The sequence below is a fragment of the Pleurodeles waltl genome, chromosome 8, assembly GCF_031143425.1.
Source record: "Pleurodeles waltl isolate 20211129_DDA chromosome 8, aPleWal1.hap1.20221129, whole genome shotgun sequence".
Lineage (NCBI taxonomy): Eukaryota > Metazoa > Chordata > Amphibia > Caudata > Salamandridae > Pleurodeles > Pleurodeles waltl.
Genome location: NC_090447.1, coordinates 33,568,989 through 33,590,511, shown reverse-complemented (window position 1 = coordinate 33,590,511; position 21,523 = coordinate 33,568,989). Strand labels below are relative to the sequence as shown.

Below are 21,523 nucleotides of genomic sequence, written 5' to 3'. Positions count from 1 at the left end.
TTCGATGGTGGTGAAAAGATTAATACAAAAATCAAGGGAGAGGCAACAAATTCATTGACATGAAGTCAATTCACTCAGCCAAAAAATATGCCACAGACCATGAACTCAATGTAAAAAAATAATTATCTTAATTATTCTTCACAATTTCTTGGTTTCAAACAATGCAGAACAGCCAAAGTGTTTCATTCGGAGACAGAAAGCTTTTTGCCACATAGAACATATTTGGAGAAATTGAGGATGCCGAACACGGTGGAAGTAGATATCATGGAATTGTACTATACATGAACTGAGTGCCAATGATATGGGATAAATGCAGAGTTTATATACTAGGAGAACATTTGATCTGGATATCATTTCATATCTATGAGCCCTGATGAAGCTCTGTCTATTGCATTTTTTGGACTGAGTGAACTGACTCACTTCATGTTGATGAATTTGTTGCCGCTCCCTTGATTTTATATTAACTGTTTGGACAGCTCACCTAAGGAGGTGGGCAATATATGTCTGAACCAAAGTGAACGAGTTAGGTGGTGCATGTTAGAAATGGGGTCTGTAGCTGCAGGGGTTTGCACTCGGTCCAAGTAGGGACCTTCACTCTAGTCAGGGAGTCACACAGCTAAGATAACCCCTGCTCACCCCCTTAGGTAGCTTGCCTCAAGCAGCCAGGCTTATCTCAGAAGCAATGTGGAAAGTATTTGTACACACACAGTAACACAATAAAAACACTACAAACGTACTCCACACCAGGTTAGAAAAATAGTCAATATTAATCAGAGTAAAAGAAGACCAAAATGAAAAAAAAAAACAACATACACAAGCAAAGACACAATGGCTCCAACTGGGGCTAACACGATATCTTGAACAAGTTGTTCTCAACAGTCCGACGCCACTCGAAAGAGTGTGGGACGGTCACAGAGTCGCACAGACCCCGGTACAGTACCTTGCAAAAACGAGCCAGAGCGGCGTCGGTTCCTTACTGCTACCAGGGAGGTGAGGCTTTCCGTTGCTTACTGCTATGCAGGGGAGGTGAGGCGTTAGTTTATTACAGTTGCAGGGGGGTGATGTGACATCTGTGGCGAGGTGTCTGTTCCTTACGACAAGGCGGGGTCGATAAATCCAGTGGGTCAAGATGCAAGGCGTCGACTTTGCAGTGTCCCGATCACACTACGGGACCAAAGGTGCTGCAGCGGACCTGTGACGTCGGTCGCAGTCACTGCACTCAGCGGGGACTATGGCTCTGATGCCTTTGAAGTGGGCAAATTTCAAAGAAAAGTCTTTGTAGTGCACAAGAACCTGCCTTTCCTGCCCTGGCCCCAGACACACTCCAAGGGAATGGGGACTGCTTTGTGTAAGGACAGGAACTGTGCTATTCAGGCGCAGGTGTCAGCTCCTCCAACCCCTCTAGCTCAGGAACACCCATCAAATATGCAGGGCACACCTCAGCTCCCTTTGTGTGACTGTCTAGAGTAAATTCACAAATAGTCTAACTATCATCCTGACCCAGACGTGTATTCCACAGACAGGCAGAGGCACAGAATGTTTAAGCAAGAAAATTCCCACTATCTAAAAGTGGCATTTACAAACTTACAATTTAAAACCCAACTTCACCAAAATATGTATTTTTGTGAGTTCAAGGACCCCAACCTCCATGTCTCTATTTGCTCCCAATGGGAATTTACATTTAAAAGCTATTTCAAGGGAATCCCCCATGTTACCCTATGGGAGAGACAGGTCTAGCAATAGTGAAAAACTAATTTAGCAGTATTTCGCTATCAGGACATGTAAAACACACCAGTACACAGCACCCTGCCCATGAGGCTGCCTTGTGCCTACATTAGGGGTGACTTACATGTACTAAAAGGGAATGTTTGGGCCTGGCAAGTGGTTGCACTTGCCAGGACAAAACGGCAGTTTAAAGCTGCCCACACAGACACTGCAGTGACAGGTCTAACACATGTTTACAGGGCTACTCGTGTGGGTGGGACAATCAGTGCTGCAGGCCCACTAGCAGCATTTGATTTACAGGCTATGGGCACACATGGTGCACTATACTAGGAATTTACTAGTAAATCAAATATGCCAAAGATGGATAAACCAATCACCAATACATTTGAGATAGAGTATATGCACCTTAGCACTGGTTAGCAGTGGTAAAGTGCCTGGAGTCCTAAAGCCAACAAAAATAGGTCAGAAGAAATGAGAGGAAGGAGGCAAAAGGTTTGGTGATAACCCTGCAAAAAGGGCCAGGTCCAGCAGTGCAGTTTACATTACCTTAGCTGTCCGCTCTTTTTTTGAGTGGCGAAAAGATCTAGCCACGGTTCTTCCCTTTGGCGGAAGACAAACTGTGCCACAGTTAGGGATGTAGACGTCACTGCCAGATGCTGCCTACTTAACTTGCAAACTCTAGCATTCAGGGACCTGCTAGGTGGTTCATGACCAAGGAAATTCTCTGACGCTCCATCCAAATCAAGAGATGCACAGCCTCCGGACACAGAAATCACTCTGGCCTTCGTTGAAATACCACCCGGCACTGGTGTTGTCCGTGAGACACTGCACCAGTCTCCCCCTGATGGATATCAGGAAGGCTTTCCGAGCCAGAGAAATGGCCCTAAACTCCAACAGATTTCTAGGAGCTGAGCTGCTGTTGGAGACCCAAGTCCTCTGATCTCCACCTCTCCCAAACTGTCTCCACAGCCTCGTAGGGACTGGTCTATCACCAATATCAACCCTGGATGGGAAAGTGAGAGGAGCCTGCCGCTGGACAAATTTCATTTGAGCAGCCATCACTGCAGATCATAAGATTTCCTTGATGCTGCGACTATTGGAACTTCAGATTCCACTGCAGAACCAGCAATAGCTGACAGAGTATGCAAACGGCTGAGACACCAAGAAGTCTTGAGCTGTCCTCACCGTGATATAGGAGAGAGTCTGAAACAAGGGGATCAAAGACTGAATGCACTGACTCATGACCAAAGAAAGGCCCAGAAATGCACTGTGTCGAAAACCACTCCAATGAGTACAACTCTATGAGTTAGTCGGGTATGACCAGCTCATTGACAATGAACCTAAACGACATGAGGAGGATCGCCATCATTTGGAGGTGGTCCACGAATGTCTGAAGTGAGCCCCCTTCTTTAACAGTTAGTTGTCGAGGTAGGTTAAGACTGGTACACCGGATCTCCGTAGATAGGCTGTGACAAGTGGCATCACTTCCAAGAATGTCGGAGGGGCTGGTGAGCCGAAGGGTAGCACACCAAACAGAAAATACTCCTGGCCACCTTGGTCCACAGGTAAAGCCAAAGAGACTGCAGGACAGGGTTATTAATAGGTGTCCTTTAGGTCCAAAGCCACTATCCAGTCGCCGGGGTCCAAGGCAGACAGGATCTGGGCTACCATGAGCATTTTGACTTTGTCCTTCCGTGGAAAGACATTCAGAGGTTAAAGATCCAAAATAGCCTAGAGACCTCTGTTATTTTTCGGCACACGGAAATAATGAGTATAACAACCCTTGTCTCTTTCCAAATCCTCCTGCAGAATAGTAAACAAGTGTTCTTCTGAAATTCTCTCTGATGTGGGGGGAATGTTTCGTGGGACAATACGAAAAGGTAGGGCACAGCCATGATGAACAATGTGTAAACTCAATCTGTCGGATGTGATGGATTGCCCACCTGGGAGTAAGTTCTAGCTTTTGCCCCCCTACTGAATGGGTATGCCCCACTAAGGGCAAACTGAAGTGGTTTGGGGGTTTTGTATGAAGCTGTATTTTTTAATGAAAAAAAGAAATCATATGAAGATGACAGCAGGATGTAGGACAAATATTTTGCCCAAATCTCAGCATGTTAAATACTGTAAGAAATAGGGGTATTAGTTGAGGCAGTAGGTACTCAGCTTAGTTAATAACCACAATCTTTATTAGGGTGAACCCTCAAAGTCAGTAAATTAACCTCTCAGCTATGCCACAGAGCGCACAGGCTTCCCTTGGAGGCAATGAATAAAGTATTTATGAGTACTAAAGTAGTAACAATGTTAAAATGCAAAACAATAATCCCAGACCAAGTTAGAAAAATGGAGTAAAATTAAATAAACAAAATGACACCAAAATGACAAAACTCCAGTAACGAGAGCCAGAGATATGAATTTATATTGTTTTAAGTAGAAATAGTGCCAAGAAGCCCAAGGTGCCAATGATAGTCAATTGTTATGGTAGAACAGGACCTAGGTCCAATGTGACACTGACCGCAATGGAGTAGGGGTTAGATACACAAACAAGGTTCACCCTTGTCAAAGATTTTATCTTCTCACTTTAGTACTTTAAGTCTCAATCCACCAAAGGCATACAATTATAAAGCCCCCAAGACGTCAGGGGAAGCACCTAGAGACTCACACAAAGGCAGGCAGACTCGACAGTAGGGTCCAGTCCAGGTCCTGTTGCAATTGGTCAGCTGGGCACCTGCAGGAAAAGTCCTCTCATAGCTTGTTGTGTCCCTGTAGCTTTAACAAGTCAGTCTTATGATGCTTTAGAGTCCTCTTCATTGTCGAGAGAGAGAAGGTCCAGTCCTCAAGGTCTTTTCTCAGGCTGCAGAAAGCAGGTTGGCCCTCTTCTGATCTTACTCAGGTCCACGAGTGTTCAGAAGTGAGTGCCTGAAAAAGTCACGTTTATGTCTTGGATAAGCTAGTGGGTGGGAATGACTGGTGGAGCTGCCCTAACCAATGGGGTAAAGATACCCAGGGTAACCCTACCGAATTCGGGCACTTTCATTATGGCCAAAGTTTTCAGCCACACTAAACTTGGTGTGTGGGGAGTGTACTGTAGTAAACCTAGTGTCCTCCCACAGCAAACACCAAAATCCAGTTTGATGTAGTCCCTGTACCCACAAAACCTCAGAGACAGAAGTCTGGTATAGTATAAGTGAGCTTTCAGCGACCAGACACTGGATACACACAAGCGTACCCGCAGAGGTTTAGAGAAAAAATGGAGGAATAGCCATACCAGCGAAGACCTCGCCTCCTTCAGAGCCGCAACCGCCGCCCACCACCGAAAGATCAAGAATGCAAGGAAGGACACACTCCGGGATCGCATCAACTCCTCCACACACAACTCCAAGGAACTCTTCTCAGTCATCGAGTTCACAAATCCCCCCTCCGAAGCCACCACCATCCCTGTCACAGGACCTCTGCGACAAACTTGCCACCTTTTTGAACCGTAAGATCCAGGACATCTACGACAGCTTCCTCCTGGAAAATCTTGGCACCGGAACCCGGAACCTGCAACCTACCCCCCCCCCCTGAAACAGTCAGCATCATGAACAGCACCTACTCCGGAGCCCCCACGGATCGCTGCCCACACCACATATACATCAGGGCCAGTACATCAATCACCCTGCGCTCCGAAACACAATGAACTGCTCCATCAACACTGGCACCTTCCCTGAGGACTGCAAACACACAGAAATAACCTTCTCCTGAAGAAACCTTCCGCTGACCTTTCAGAACTAAAGAATTTCCGGCCCATCTCGCTGCTACCCTACCCTGCCAAAGTAGTGGAGAAAGCAATCAACGCACAACTATGGAATTTCATCGAGGCCAACAACTCCCTGGACAGCTCCCAGTCTGGTGTCCGCAGCAACCAAAGCACAGAGACGGCCCTTCTGGCAGCCACCCACAACATCCGATTACTCCTAGACCATGGCCATACCGCAGCACTCATACTCCTCGACCTCTCAGAAGCCTTCGACACGGTCTCCCACAGCACTCTACGCACCAGACTCCACGACATAGGAATCAGTGGAAGAGCCCTGGAATGGATCCACTCCTTCCTCTCCGGGAGGACTCAAAGGATCAGACTCCCGCCCTACCCTTCCAGACCCACAAAAGTCAACTGCATAGTCCCCCAGGGTTTCTCACCGAGTCCCACGCTGTTCAACGTATACATGGCCCCTCTTGCAGTCATCGTCAGAAGCCACAGTATGAACATCGTGTCATATGTCGATGACACACAACTCATTTTCCTCACCGAAGACCCGGACACGGCCAAAAGGAACTTCCACTCAAGAATGGAAGCTGTCGCCACCTGGATGAGAGAAAGCTGCCTTAAGCTCAACTCCGACAAGCCTGAGCTCATCATCTTCAGAAACGCCATCTCAGCTTGGGACGACTCTTGGGGGCCCACATCCCTCAGCGCCCCCCTGCACCGACTGAGCACGCCCCTGCAACTTAGGCATCATCCTCGACTCCTCCCTATCCATGACCAGCCAAGTAAACTCAATCGCCTCCTCCTGCTGGCACATACTCCACAAACTTCGGAAGATCCTTAGATGGATCCCAGCAAACTGCCACAGGACAGTCACCCATACCTTATTCACAAGCAAGCTCGACTACGGCAACGTCCTCTACGCCGGTACCTCGACTAGAAACATCAAAAAACTACAACTCATCCAGAACGCTGCCGTCAGTCTCTTACTGGACCTCCCACATCAAGAACATATCTCTCAACACCTGAGGACCCTCCACTGGCTCCATGTCAAGAAACAAATCACATTCAAGCTACTCAGCCACACGTAAAAAGCCAGCAGGACTAGCCTACTTGAACCACTGTGTCTCCTTCCACACCGCCGCCAGATCCCTCCGCCCCGCCCAGCTGGCCCTGGCCACCATCCTTTGCATTCATAAAACCACCACCAGAGGACGATCCTTCACCTACATCGCAGCAAAGAGCTGGAACAACCTCCCCCTACACCTCAGAAAAAGCTCATTGCTCACCATCTTCATAAAGAACCTCAAGATGTGGCTCTTAGGATGAGGCACCCTCCTCCCCCCAGCACCTTGAGACCCTCATGGGTGAGTAGCTGTTCTTTACAGAAAATGACTGATTGGAAGCTGTTTTGGCATTCAGTTTCCCTCCTTTATAGTGCACCCCAAATGTTATACGCAAACCCAGGAGATCAGTCAAACAGACTGACATGGTTAAGTCAAAGAAACAGTCAATGTGATTGGGGCTTGACTGGCCAGCAGGACAAAAGAAGGTTTCTGCCCAAGTGTTAACTAACATTTGCCTGTAACAGGGAGGCATCTTTGAGTTGTGCCCCAAGTGTCATATGAAAAACCTCGATAGACCTGGAACTCAGAATGTCCTATTCAAGCATGACTTGACACTTTAAAGTCAAAGAGGACCCTCCCAACCTCCTCAGTATATTTTATCAGATTCAGAGGGGTCATCTTTACTCGTCAGGTCAGCCTATTGCTCGCTCCTGGAAGCAGTTCACATCTCATTACAGGGGAGTTGCCAGCTGCCAAGTAACAGCTGGAAGGCACTGAAAGGCCTTAGAAGCTTTAGGCAGTCAAAACGTTATTAAGTACCTTTCCTGTAGCAGTTAGGCACAATTTCACCTAAACAAAATCCAGTTTAATGGTAAATGATCACAAAAAAAAAAAAAAAAAAAGTACTTAAAATATTTCCTCAACTGTTGGAGGTAACATTTATTAAACTTAAAATTGTATCCCAGTGCTTTCCCATGGAACAGCCAACCCTAATACTGTGAAAATATCTTTGAGGTGCTAATCACTGCAAACACATGTTTATCATTAACCTTCAAATGTCCTACTTTTAAATACTATGTACCCTGCCTTAATGCCAGTATGGCCTAATTAGGGGTGACCAATAAAGATTTAAAAGAAAGAGCTTAAGTCTGTCAAAAGGAGTCATTTTGCAAGCTGAATTTGCAGTTTAAACGTGCACATCCAGGCTACTAAAGGCAGTCATGTTTGTATTGTCACTGCAGAGGGTGGCACAATGTGTGCTGCTGCCCACTGATGGCATTTAACCTACAGACCCTGGATGCCCTGTGGTCACTATATACTACTGTATATTAGGGACTCATAAGTATGGTAAATATGCCAATCAGGAGTATACCAATTTTCACATATTGAAAGGAGAATTCCAAGCACTTTTCCTCTGGTTAGCAGGGTTGAAGTGCACAGAGAAGCAAAAATAGAGTTCAACAAAAAGGCCAAAATAAGCCAGGTTCACCCTGCAGAAAGGATACATTTCCAACAAATACCCACTAGAGATTTTCGAAAAATGTTCATCAGGCGGCTGCAGTTGTGCTAAACAAACAGAGAATGAAGGCTGTGCCCACCATGTTGAATAAGGATGTATTTGCCAGTTGATTCCAATGTGCTCAATCTTCAGAGACAAGTGTTCTTGCAATCAGTGAAGCATTCAAGGGTCAATTCCCCATTAGCTACTGAATGTTGGAAGCCAAGCAGGAGGCACAGGTGTTTGATTTGTGACTGGTTGTGGATCTTACTGATTTGTTTTTACAGTTTTATATAGCACCAACTTGGCCTATGGATATTACAATCTTGAACACCAAATTATATTACACAAGGTCAGCCTGATTTTGTTATATGCCCCAAATCACAAGATGTTGAGACAATCCTGGGACTCGTACCTAGTTTCCCGTATCAAAGTCAGGAGCTCTGGCCGTTAGGCCACATATCCCATCATCTTCAGATAAGTTGAGTATTTAAAAATGTAGGTGAAAGTGCACCTCATCTATACCTGCTGCCTGTCCACAAAGCTGAACAGCAGCAGCAGCAAACCACACACAGGGCAATCTTTAGGGATATGTGCAGCATTTAGCGCGACAGTACAGAAACAGTGCTTAAGCATTCAGCGCGACAGTACAGAAACAGTGCGTAAGCATTCAGCGCAACAGGACAGAAACAGTGCGTAAGCATTCAGCGCAACAGGACAGAAACAGTGCGTAAGCATTCAGCGCAACAGGACAGAAACAGTGCGTAAGCATTCAGCCCAACAGGACAGAAACAGTGCGTAAGCATTCAGCCCAACAGGACAGAAACAGTGCGTAAGCATTCAGCGCGACAGGACAGAAACAGTGCGTAAGCATTCAGCGCGACAGTACAGAAACAGTGCTTACGCATTCAGCGCGACAGTACAGAAACAGTGCTTATGCATTCAGCGCGACAGCACAGAAACAGTGCTTAAACATTCAGCGCGACAGTACAGAAACAGTGCTTACGCATTCAGCGCGACAGCACAGAAACAGTGCTTAAGCATTCAGCGCGACAGTACAGAAACAGTGCTTACGCATTCAGCGCGACAGCACAGAAACAGTGCTTAAGCATTCAGCGCGACAGTACAGAAACAGTGCTTACGCATTCAGCGCGACAGCACAGAAACAGTGCTTACGCATTCAGCGCGACAGTACAGAAACAGTGCTTACGCATTCAGTGCGACAGTACAGAAACAGTGCTTACACATTCAGCGTGACAGTACAGAAACAGTGCTTAAAGAACAGAGACTGCATCTGAGAGGACAGTGAGAGGGACCTAAGGGTGCCCTCGAGACGGGACAGACTAGGTCTGGGCCACCTGCACTGGAGCAGACTGTGGGTGTGCCTGAGTAAGGGGGATGAGCTTGGGAAGGGATAAACTGAGCTAGGATGACCAGATGTTCCAGGTTTGCCAGGGGATTTTTTGCCTGGTTTTTGAGGCAAGGGTGGAGTAAGCATGAACAGCAGTTCACTATCCTCACTTCCACTGCCTCCCCAGCAAGAGGTCACTTCTTGTAGCGGAAGGAAGTCAGTCGGACCATCAGCCCTCAATGTTCCTTCAACGGTGAGGTACAAATGTGTATATGCTTTGAATGTTCTTGGTCTGTGCCAAAAGAATAATGGAACAAAAAACGTGCACAGTTCCGGGTTCTACAAGCAAAGACTAGTAGGTACCATAGAGCCCAAGGCACATGCAACTGAGTGTCCAAGAACGCTTGTGATGGGGGGGGGGGACACTTGAAACACAACCAGGGACATGAGAGTGACTTCCCAACTTATTAAGTGACCCCTGCTTTAAAAGGGCACACTTAACAGTTCTTCTGCAACACTTTGTGAGTTGAACATGGCGAGAGGTGCTTTATTTCTGCGACTACCAGGGGAGAAAGAGGGCATGCTGGTGAGAAAGTAGATTAGGCAAGAGGAAAAGACATAAAATGTATGTCAGGAGGAAAATAGTGAAGTCCTTAAAAGCTAAACAGCGAATAGGGAAGGAGATTGAGCCTATAAATAGTTTGATAAACCAGACTTCCTTCTTTCATAAATCTGCAAATGTACCTTACTGAATTGCCACCGCCAAACTACTTAGAGGAGCAATCACTCATCCTGAGTGATCTTCGTTGGCTAAGACTGGAAGTGAAAATCAATTTCAAGGCGCACATTACAGCATGCAACAGTGCACAACTGCAATCCTCATCGAGCAAAGCAAACCAACTGTCGGTGGATATCACTCACGCACGAAGCAGGAACTTGGCCCGCCTACAGATCCTTAAAATATAGCAATCAACACTATAGAGACTGACCCAAGCTGATCAGTGGCTGAATGGGACAGACACAAAGCCCACTCTCTGAGTACACAGCGGTCTTTGGTTTACACCAGAATTTACAAGCAAAGGCAAAGCCAACAGGTCCCGCCTTTGGACCAGCTGGTTTTACCAATGTTTTTCAGCCAAGCTGTGCAGCATCCCCTTTGGCTAGAAGCATAGCTAAAGAGAAGTTTTAAAAAGGTGCTATGACATGGCAGTGACGTCACTTTGTAGGTGCAAGCGCTACACATGCGCATACAAAATGAGGGCAGTGGGAAGTAGTGTTAACAGGTGGCAGAGCAACATGGAAAGGGTGAGGGAGAAGCACATGGGCAAGTATGCAAAGGGGGAGGTGGGGCAGTACATGGGGGGCGAGTGCCAACATGAATGTGGTGGGGGAGAAGCACAAGGGCAACAGGGAGCAACATGGAGTGCAGGGGGAGAGTCGTACATAAGAGAGGAAGCTGAAAACACATGCACTCTCATAGAGTGCTTAATCCAACAGAAAAAGGGTGCTTGAAAAGCAAGCAGTAAAAACACAGAAGCCAGTCAACCATAAGAGATGACAAAGAGGCTAAGCTCCGTGGGAGGAACAAGCACAAGATTGACAAGCTATGACATAAATAAGAAGCAGGCAAATAAGAGGGTCAGGAAAGCCAACTAACAGTAAGCACCAGGTGGGTTTCAAGCCTGTGCTTGGTGAGCCCACAATATATCTCTCACCAGAGAGCGCATGTGCTGTCTAGGAGGCAAGACCTAAAAGGGGGACAGGGGAAGCCAGACCTTTTCCAGTCATGCTCCCAGATTATGGCAGACACTACTTGATAATCCACTTTGGTACTCATTCAGAAATGAAGTAAAACAGCCCTCACTGAAACCCCATCCTAGTTTCTGACACGTGTAGGCCCTACCTTCAGTGAGAAGTTTAACAGATGTGGCCTGCACTTCTACCTACAGCTCTTGCATGTCTCCTGTTCAAAACAAGCACTTAATGTAAAGAAATGTGGTATGTGTGACACTGAGAACAAAAGGACAAACACCTTAGGAGAGCAATCATCAAAAAAGAGTGTACAGGTCACTTGAAAGAGATGCTAGGTGAGAGGACAAACACGAAGAAGCCAGGTGGGCAAGAAAAGATGCATCACAAGACCAAAAGCAAAGCTGGATGATGGAGGGACTCAGGGCCTACCCTTAATAAGCCGGACCTTTTGAAATGAAGGTTCCCTTGTGAACCTAGCACCTCAAAGTACTAATAACGAAAACTGCACTCCCATCCTCTCAGCTTCTATCAGGGGAGGGAAAGGTGGGGTTTGGGGGTGTTGTGGCACCATTCATACCATCTGTAAAACAGGTTTATCTAGGGTAAATGGTTAAAAGGTGGAAGACAAGGCCTGTGGCATCAACAGAATAAGCACTGAATACACAAATCTCAGTCTTGAAAATTTAGCATCTGGTGTTGCCAGCTGCAGTCTCAAAAGTATCTCAAAGGCAAATAAACACTGGCAAAGGCAAGCGGTCTAGCAGTCACCAACATCCTTTGGCTTTGTCTGCATTTGCTTTCTTTCGGCATAGCTTGCAAAAATGTATTGCTAGAGAAGCTTCTGGGTCTTCATCAATCTAAAGGAAGATGCATCGATCAGGTGAGCTGTGCGTAGAAGTTCCGGTCGCAACACTGGCACTGCGTTGATCCCCACTCAGGGAGGTGGGCTGCGTCAATCCGGTTCGGCACTGCAGTGATTTTCTCACCGCTGGACAGGCTATGCTTCGATTCCGGCAGGCTGTGCGTAGATTTTCGCCGCACAAGGAGTTTTTTTTGTAGAGATTAAGTCTTTTTGGCCCTGAGACTTCAGGAAACAGGAGGCAAGCTCAATCCAAGCCCTTGGAGAGCACTTCTCAGCAGAGCCAGAGACCAGCAAGGCAGCAGTCCTTTTCAGCAAAGCAGTCCAGTTGAGTCCTTTGGGCAGCCAGGCAGCTTCTCTTGGCAGGTTGCAGATTCTGGTACAGTGTGTCTGTCCCAAGAAGAGTCTTGGTCAAGAAGTGCCTGAGTTGGTGGGGTCAGGGTCCCAGTTTATATATCCAAAAATGCCTTTGAAGTGGGAAAGACTTTAAAAGAGTGGTTTTGAAGTGCACAAGGTCCCCTTTCAGTAAACTCCTGTCAGCCAGGGTCCCAGGAGGGGGTTTGGCAGTCCTTTGTGTGAGGGCAGGCCACTAGCCTTTGAAATGTAAGTGTCAGGCCTGCCACCCTCCCAGCCCAGGAAGACCCACTCAATATGCAGATGAGTGCAGGTGTGACTGAGCATCCTGTGTTTGTGGTTGTCTGGCTGAAATGCACAAGCAAGCTGCCAACCAGCCCAGCCAAACGTGGATTGGAGATAGGCTGTAAGGCACAGAAGGATTTTGAGTGTAGAGAAATGCTCACTTTCTAAAAGTGACATTTCTGAAACAGTAATATAAAATCCAACCTCACCAATAAGTAAGATTGTGTATCATCATTCTGGCCATGCTAAATACCACTCAAACAGTATATGAGGGCAGCCCTAATGCTATCTTATGAAGGGAGCAGGCCTCACAGCAATATAAAACGAATTAGGAGTTTTACACTACCAGGACATATAGAACACACATGTTCATGTCCTGCCTTTTACCTACGTAGCACCCTGCCCTATGGGTTGCCAAGGGCCCGCCTTAGGGGTGACATATGTAGAAAAAGGGGAGTTTAAGGCTTGGCAAGTACTTTTAAATGCCAAGTCGAAGTGGCAGCAAAACTGCACACAGAGGTACTGCAGAGGCAGGCCTGAGACATGGTTAGGGGGCTACTTATGAGGGTGGCACAACCAGTGCTGCAGACCCACTGGGAGCATTTAATTTACAGGCCCTGGGCACGTTGTGCACTTTACTAGGGACTTGCAAGTAAATCAAATGTGCCAATAGGGTATGAGCCAGTGTCGCCATGTTTAAAGGGAGAGAGCATATGCACTTTAGCAGTGGTAAAGTGTGCAGAGTCCTAAATCCAGCAAAAAGAAGGTCCGAAAAAGAGGAGGAGGAAGGCAAAAAGTTTGGGGGTGACAGCAGAAAGGCCATTTCCAACAAGAACACTGAGGGCGGTCCTAGCTGCTGACTGGTGAAGTCATGAACAGTCTGAAGATTCCTGTCCTCAGTGGGTGAACAGCACGGCCCCTTTGTGAAAGTGTCGGACACTGTTCCGAGCTTGCTTCTTTCAGGGTCCCCGGCTGTGAGGTTCATGTGAGCAAGTGTCCTGACTACTGGAAGACAAGCCAGGCCACAGCGACGACCAGAGAGGGTAAAGTCTGAGACTTGTTGTCAGAACAGCCAAAATGATGAACTTGCCTTTCCAGGCAGCGCAGCTTTCTTCGTAAGCTCAGCAGCTGGAAATGGCACCTAGATCAAGTGGCACAAGAGGGCACTGCCATCCACTCCAGGACACTTCTCTACACATTCAGTGCCTGAATCCAGCACTGAGCCTCCACGCTCACTGCGCAGTCTTTTAAACGCACTGTGCTGATGCTAGGAAGCAGCATGTCCCGTGCACCTGTTCTGGGAGTTGCCCTGTGCCCTAGAGCACGTGCCTGTAAATGCTGAAGTCCTGGACTTGTTTTTAGGTTCTCCGAATGTTGGCAGAGGTGGTAAGAGGTGCATGCAGAATAAACTTTTCGTCCAGGATCACACAATGTAGTCATACGGAGGTGCTGGGCTTCAAACAGTTTTGCTTCCGTAACAACCAACTAAGAGATTATTCCCCCCCCCCCAACCAAGCTACAAGGATTTCCCCTCCCCCCCCCCCTTTCCTCCCCAAGGCCAAAGCACCTCAGCCCATAAATAAGAGCCTTCAGCCTTCTCTTCCCCGCCTCTGAGCATTGACAAAATAATAAGAAGGCGCAACCTAGAGCAACAGTTCTTACTTACCCTGTGGCCCGAGGCCTCCTGGGAGTCCGAGGCTGCGTTACCGAATTAAATAATATTACAATTACCACATTCAAAATAAATTTATACACAAAGAATCAAAATTGAAAATGTGAAAAAGTGTTTTCTATATGTGATTGCGAATTAAACAAAATGTTTACATATTTGACCACTTGTTTGTTGTATACTAGTTTTTGTATATTGTTTTGAAGTTCAAATCGCGGGCATTGACTCGAATAAGGCCTCGGTGGACGTTTCCGGACCCAGTCATCACTCAGTGGGGTCCACAGAGGTCAGAGGGTTAAGAATCGTTGCCCCAGGGGATGCCAGAAAAGCCCTGCGCCTAGAGCAGCACAATTGCAAGCGGTCCACGAGGCGCATCCGCGGACCGCGCGTTGTAGGCATGGCCGGGTATGAGGCCGGCTACCCTCAATCTGACCTCCGAAGGCGAACCCTGCTCACCTTATAATACTTCTGCATAACGCTGCAGCGCTTCGGGCTTCGCGGCGCCCGCCGGCTCCAGGGACCGTCTTCGGTAGCTGCGCAGAGGAGCAGGTGACGGCCGGGGGGCCCTCGGGTCCCGAGGAGTTGTCCGGACGCATTGCTCTGCCAGGATGAGGCATGGCCGGGCCGCACCTCCTAGGACCGGTCGATACATCTCCGCCAGGAAGGGATGATGCAGCAGAGAGGGGGGGCTGGGGCGAGCAGGGATCACTCGTCCCGGCAGAAGGTTCCTGATGCTGGCTGGACTGCTCCATCCTTGTTCCCGTCCCCGCAAGTCCACCACGTGCCCGAATCTGGGCACAGCTTGTGCCCTCAGAAAACAGGAAAACAGGTTTTAAATCACCCGAACCCCCGGCAGAGCTTCGGGGTGCCCACAGGGCCCCGTTCCCCCTGCACAGCCTCTAAATGCGCAAAAAGGCCCGTTCCCCTTGCAGAGCCTCGGGGTGCCCGAAGTGCCCCGTTCCTCCTGCAGACCTTCGGGGTGCCCAAAGGGGCCCGTTCCCCCTGCAGAGCCTCGGGGTGCCCAAAGGGGCCCGTTCCCCCTGCAGAGCCTCGGGGTGCCCAAAGGGGCCCGTTCCACCCGCAGAGCCTCGGGGTGCTCAAAGGGGGCAGTTCCCCCTGCAGAGCCTCGAAGTGCGCAAAACGGCCCCTTCCCCCTGCAGAGCCTCGGGGTGCGCAAAGGGGCCCGTCCCACCTGCAGAGCCTCGGGGTGCGCAACGGGGCCCTTTCCACCTGCAGAGCCTCGGAGTACCCAAAGGGGCCCTTTCCACCTGCAGAGCGTCGGGGTGCCCAAAGGGGCCCGTCCATCCCCCTCACCCCCGGCAGAGCCTCGGGGTGCTCAAAGGGGGCAGTTCCCCCTACAGAGCCTTGAAGTGCGCAAAAAGGCCGGTTCCCCTTGCAGAGCCTCGGGGTGCGCAAAGGGGCCCGTCCCACCTGCAGATCCTCGGAGTACCCAAAAGGGGCCCTTTCCACCTGCAGAGCGTCGGGGTGCCCAAAGGGGCCCATTCCCTCCGGCAGAGCCTCGGGGTGCTCAAAGGGGCCCGTTCCCTCTGCAGAGCCTCGAACTGGGCAAAAAGGCCCGTTCCCCCTGCAGAGCCTCGGGGTGCGCAAAGGGGGCCGTTCCACCTGCAGAGCCTCGGAGTATCCAAAGGGGGGCGTTCCACCTGCAGAGCCTCGGAGTATCCAAAGGGGGGCGTTCCACCTGCAGAGCCTCGGAGTATCCAAAGGGGGGCGTTCCACCTGCAGAGCCTCGGGGTACCCAAAGGGGCCCGTTCCACCTGCAGAGCCTCGGGGTACCCAAAGGGGCCCGTTCCACCTGCAGAGCCTCGGGGTACCCAAAGAGGCCCGTTACCCCTGTAGAGCCTCGGGGTGCCCAAGGAGGCCCGTTCCCCCTGCAGAGCCTCGGGGTGCCCAAAGGGGCCCGTTCCCCCTGTAGAGCCTCGGGGTGCCCAAAGGGGCCCATTCCCCTCAATGCTTAGCCCAGTGCGCACGGAGCCGCGGTGAATGGGAACACCACTAAAGAGCGAATAACTACGGATGTCATGGATGTGTGACATGGTGCTAACAAAGGGGCCCGTTTCGCATCAGCTGTCACGTGTGTCTGAGACAGTCATGGTTCACAGGGCAGGTCTGTCAAGAGCATCCCCAGGACAGCGCCACCTCACATACAGGACTACCGCGCCTTTGTTACATCCCCAGGACTGAGCCATGCTCTGTGTCACCGGCTGGACTTCCGCGCCTTTGTTACATTCAGAATGCACACCTTAGACAGGGGCTGAATCCACTCACCTAAGAAGGTTAAAGGTCACCACCGCCACTGGCACGATGAGCACCGCCAGCTCTGGGCCTGATTCACTAACTCTCTGGCACCGAGAAGAAGTTATAAGCGCAACAAAGCCACCGCTGATCGAAAATTCAAATTAGAGAGGTTACTGAACTGAGACGAACTGATATTGTGCGAACCCCGGCAGTATGTTGGGTCTCCTGTAGGCATCACATCAGGGTGGCAGGTCGAACCGATCTGCCCTGAGGGGGCAAACATGCCAGAATCACCCACCAGACTTGTGGGTTTTCAGTAATCTCTAGCAAGAAGTTTCCAACACTTTAACGTACATAAAGCTATCAATGTAAAAGGGAAAAACGAAGTGCATTTCCAGAGTGGGAGGAAACCTGCAGCCTCACGTGCGTCGGCGCCCAAGGGAAGGGTTTTTTCCACCGGCAGCGCTGTCACGTTTCCACCGTGCGCCCTGGGTGCCCTCGGTGCCAGGCAGACGCGTGTGGCTGTCTTGGAGGGCACCCTCCCTGATGCTGGGTGAGCTGGGGAGCCTGCTGAGCTCCGCAGGGTGACACACGGACCACCCCTGTCTCCCCCACAAGCAGAAGTGCAAGGAAAGAGGAGGGGGGCATTCAGTGCCAGGCAGACGCATGTGGCACCCTCCCTGCTGCTGGGTGAGCTGGGGAGCCTGCTGAGCTCCGCAAGGTGACACACCCCTGTCTCGCCCACAAGCAGAAGTACAAGCGAGGGGGGCATACTGTGACAGGCAGACGAGTGTGGCCGTCTTGGAGGGCACCCTACCTGCTGCTGGGTGAGATTGGGACCGTACTGAGCTCTGCACCCCTGCCCCGTGGTATCAGATGCCAGCCCTCACCCACAAGCACGTCTGTAAGACGCTGGCGGGGTGGACCCCAGGTCCCTGCGCCCACCCCGGGCCTCGTGGTGGCTCTCAGCAGGGTAGACTGACCGCTGCCCCTGTTCTATGTATTGGATGCAATAGGCAGCTGTGAGGCCTGGACGCTGTGACTTCCTTAAGCCTCCTCCCAGGCCCTAAACCCAAGGGCCCTATAGAGGCTTTTAGCCTGAAAAATCCACTCCATCAGTTATGATCATCACCGCACCCTAAGTGTTCACGTGTCGGCGAGTCACGTGCAGAACGGCCTGATTACAGCAATGACACCGTCCGCTAAAGGGGGACATACAGCGGACAGTGCCAGCAAGAGGGCTTTGCAGGGTCTCTGGGATCAGACTGCACACAGGAGTAAAGCGAGAGCTTCAAGAAGGGACCCCTTGGTGTCTACTGCCCACCACTCCACGCCCAGCTCCCACTCCTTCTCCCACTGTCAGACAGCACCCTCCAGTCGGGAGGTTCATCCCCTTCCAGCACAGGGTGCACAAGTTACATTTTGTAAATATGCTGATAATTCTGAACTTTCAGACAAGCAGCATGACACCCAGGGCAAGAGAAAGAAGCCTAAAATATGAATGAATCACTCGATCAAGGAATTATAAAGTGCCGCATATCACCCGTGAGGGTTTCAAGGCGCTGGATCTGTTTGTGCGAACAGCCGCGCCTTGAGTCCTTCCTGAATCGCTGGAGCGATGGGTGGCCCTGAGGTGCAGGGGAAGGTCATTTTGTGGCATCCTGTGACTTCTCCAGTCTTGCAGTCCGAGAGTAGGGTACTTACCCCAGAGGTGCAGCCACTCAGGGAGGAGGGAAGTTAGTAATTAGGTCCCTAGTTTACAGAACCATCGCAGAGGTCTTGCCACTCTCCCTCCAACTGTTCCTATCTCCCACCATCAACACGCACCACACACCACTGTCCCGTTACATCACTGACTCGCCTCAGGCATACTGAGGACGGGGACACACAGAAACACCAGCGGGATATTCAAATGAATACCCTGTATTAAAATAGCAAACGCCGAAATACCAGGCAGGTGATGTTTCGCCTTCTGACTTCAGGACACAGGTCACTCTCAACACGAATGAACAAATGAATGAATAACCTTGTTTTGTTAAGTACTCGGCTACCCCCAGAGCATCCTGGCACTACTAGGAACAAAACTCCCCCAACGCTGCCAGTTACGGTAAGGGAAGCAGCCACATTTTTAGAAGCTCACAAAAGTGCACTTTGTTATTACTATCTGAAAGACTAGCCGGGAGCTCAGTGCAAGCTTGAGTGGCCAGAAGGGAAAAAGAGATGTCTTCGCCTTGAGCGTCTGAACCTTGGTATCACCACCAGAAGAGCTTGCAACTCATGTAGTATTCTAGAAGGGGCGAGGAAAAGCAGTTGCCCACCTGTAACTGCAGTTCTCCAGTATTGGTATCTTTCATAGATTCACATGCTTGAATCATTCCTCGTCGACACGGGAGTCCCGCGGTACCATACCATAGCAGTATGTGTCATCACATCTGGTATAAAAGGCTATGAGCAGCCTCTTTAACAACATTTCCTTTTGTAAAAAGGAACCAAACGTGAACTATGACCAATCAGGTGACAGCGCCATCTACAACACTCCCCGGAGAGGCAGTTTCCCTCTGATGTTGGAGGACAAGTGAACTATTTGTATACAAGCTGTAAGGGGAGCCTCTTAAGGGAGGAGGGTTGGTCGCATATTCATCTATGAAAGATACCAATACTGGATAACTGCAGTTACAGGTGCGTAACTCATTTTCTTATTCAGTATTGGATCCTTCATAGATTCACATGCTAAATTCAGAACATCCAGAATTGTGTTATGAAACAATACAAATAATCTAACCTGTGTTGAGGAGTGTAATAATGCTAGCAATATTCTCAAAAACTTCATCATCATCCTGGCATTTAACCAGGAGCCCAGGTGGACTATGCACAGTACCGAATGGTCCTTCTTCATCAGATTCCTCCAAATCCAAAAGATGTGATGGAGGCTAGGGAGAGGCTTTACTTTCACTCTGGCCAAAAGAGGCATTATGCAAATAAAACTGCTTTTTTAAAGCAGAAATACATTTATTGCATTTTTAAAAGGTAACACAACGTAACTGCAATGTTTAAATAAGTCTAGACCTATTTAAACACTGCCAACTTAATAGAATTGTGAAAAATTCTGAAGGAGGGCCCGATTTTATTTTCCCCCTGGAGGTGCGGCGTTAAAACCTTTGAGAAACCCTGTTCTGGACGGTGCTGTCACCCAACTGGTCATAGTTCAAGTTTAGTTCCTTTTTACAAACGAACATGGATATGATGTTAAAGAGACTGTTCATGGCCATTAAGGCCTATGGTAATGACATGTACTGTTTTGTTATGGTACCGTGTGACTCATGTCGACGACAGAGAATGATTCAAGCATGTGAATCTATGAAAGATCCAATACTGGATAAATTAACAATCCTGTCTGACGGGTACTTGGGACCAAAAGAACAGAAAGCTATTTCTGCTAAAACAAGGGTTTTAAAAAGAATACTTTTCTTGACAGGCAACCAATGATGATCCCAAGATAATGCAAAATCGAAGCCCAAGGGTGAAGCTGGACAATCGGTAAGGACGCAATCAATTTTTCTGAGACAAGATATATAACCTTTGCATAATCCAGCCTGGAGGTAACTAAAGCATGGTCCACTGTCTAATAGTCTCACGAGGTAGAAGGAAGATAATTTTGTTTTGAGAGACTGAGGCAAAGTAAAACAGATACCCACCACAGAGGAGACCTGGGGCAAAAAAGAGTTTAATATAAACCTTTACAACCAGATTCTTAGCTTTCATGGCAGGTTGAGGAGGAAAATGTAATGCAACCAGCCAATAGTTCTCTGACCAGCTGAATTTGAAAGACTGAAACATCAAGATTTCGGTCTCATCTTTATTTCAAGTTACTTTGCGGCAACCAGTCCAAAACCTTAGACAGACAGGCTTTGAAGGATTCCTGCAGTGCAACAAAACCATTCGCAATCAACTGGAGAAGTTAAGTATGGTCCGAATAAGAAATAATCTTAAAACAAACATTGACAAAGCGAATAGGTCTCGCTTTTGCGACAGAACTACTGGCGTTGTAAATTACAATGTCTTTTAAACGTGTTATGGAGTGGCTGTATGTGCTGTGGAGTGGAATTATGTGGGTTGGATTGGAATTGTTATTTGTGGAATTGTGTGGCGCCGAAATGTGTGGCGTGGAGTGCATTTGTGTAGTGGAATTATGTAGTGTGGTGTGCAGTGAAATTATGTGGATAGTAATTATGTGGCATTGAGTGTACTGGAATTGTGTGTTTTTGGACTGTAATTATGTGGATAGGTATTTTGTGCTGTGGAGTGGTATAAAGTAAAGTTTAATTATGTGATGTGCTGTTGAATTTTGTGGCATAATGTGGAATTCTGTGGTGTGGATTGAATGTATGTGTTGTGTAATTGTGATAAAGTGAATTATGTGGTTTCATAAGCTTTTAAATTGGATCAGCTCACATCGCATCTCAAGTGCACTCCTTTTTTTTTTTTTATTAAGTAGAGTTTGTGGAACAATGAAAATGTCACTTACCCAGTGTACATCTGTTCGTGGCATCAGTCGCTGTAGATTCGCATGTTTTGCATAGCTCACCATCTGGTGTTGGGTCGGAGTGTTACAAGTTGTTTTTCTTCGAAGAAGTCTTTCGAGTCACGGGACCGAGTGACTCCTCCTTTTGTCTCCATTGCGCATGGGCGTCGACTCCATCTTCGATTGTTTTTCCCCGCAGAGGGTGAGGTAGGAGTTGTATTGTAGTAATAGTGGCCATGCAATGGAGTGACTAAATATGTACCTATTTAAGGTTAAAATAATATATATACAAATAGTTGAAGGTACCTTCCGAACTGCTACAGGCTCCCGTGGAGGCGGGTGGGCACATGCGAATCTACAGCGACTGATGCCACGAACAGATGTACACTGGGTAAGTGACATTTTCAGTTCGATGGCATCTGTCGCTGTAGATACGCATG

At 48.6% G+C, this 21,523-nt stretch overlaps 1 protein-coding gene across 2 annotated transcripts in view; it reads right to left on the bottom strand.

The window, feature by feature from the left end:
* The window catches only part of APBB1 (amyloid beta precursor protein binding family B member 1), a 254,045-nt gene that overhangs the window by 95,726 nt on the left and 136,796 nt on the right, over nt 1-21,523 (bottom strand). The gene's annotated exons all lie outside the window — the stretch shown is intronic.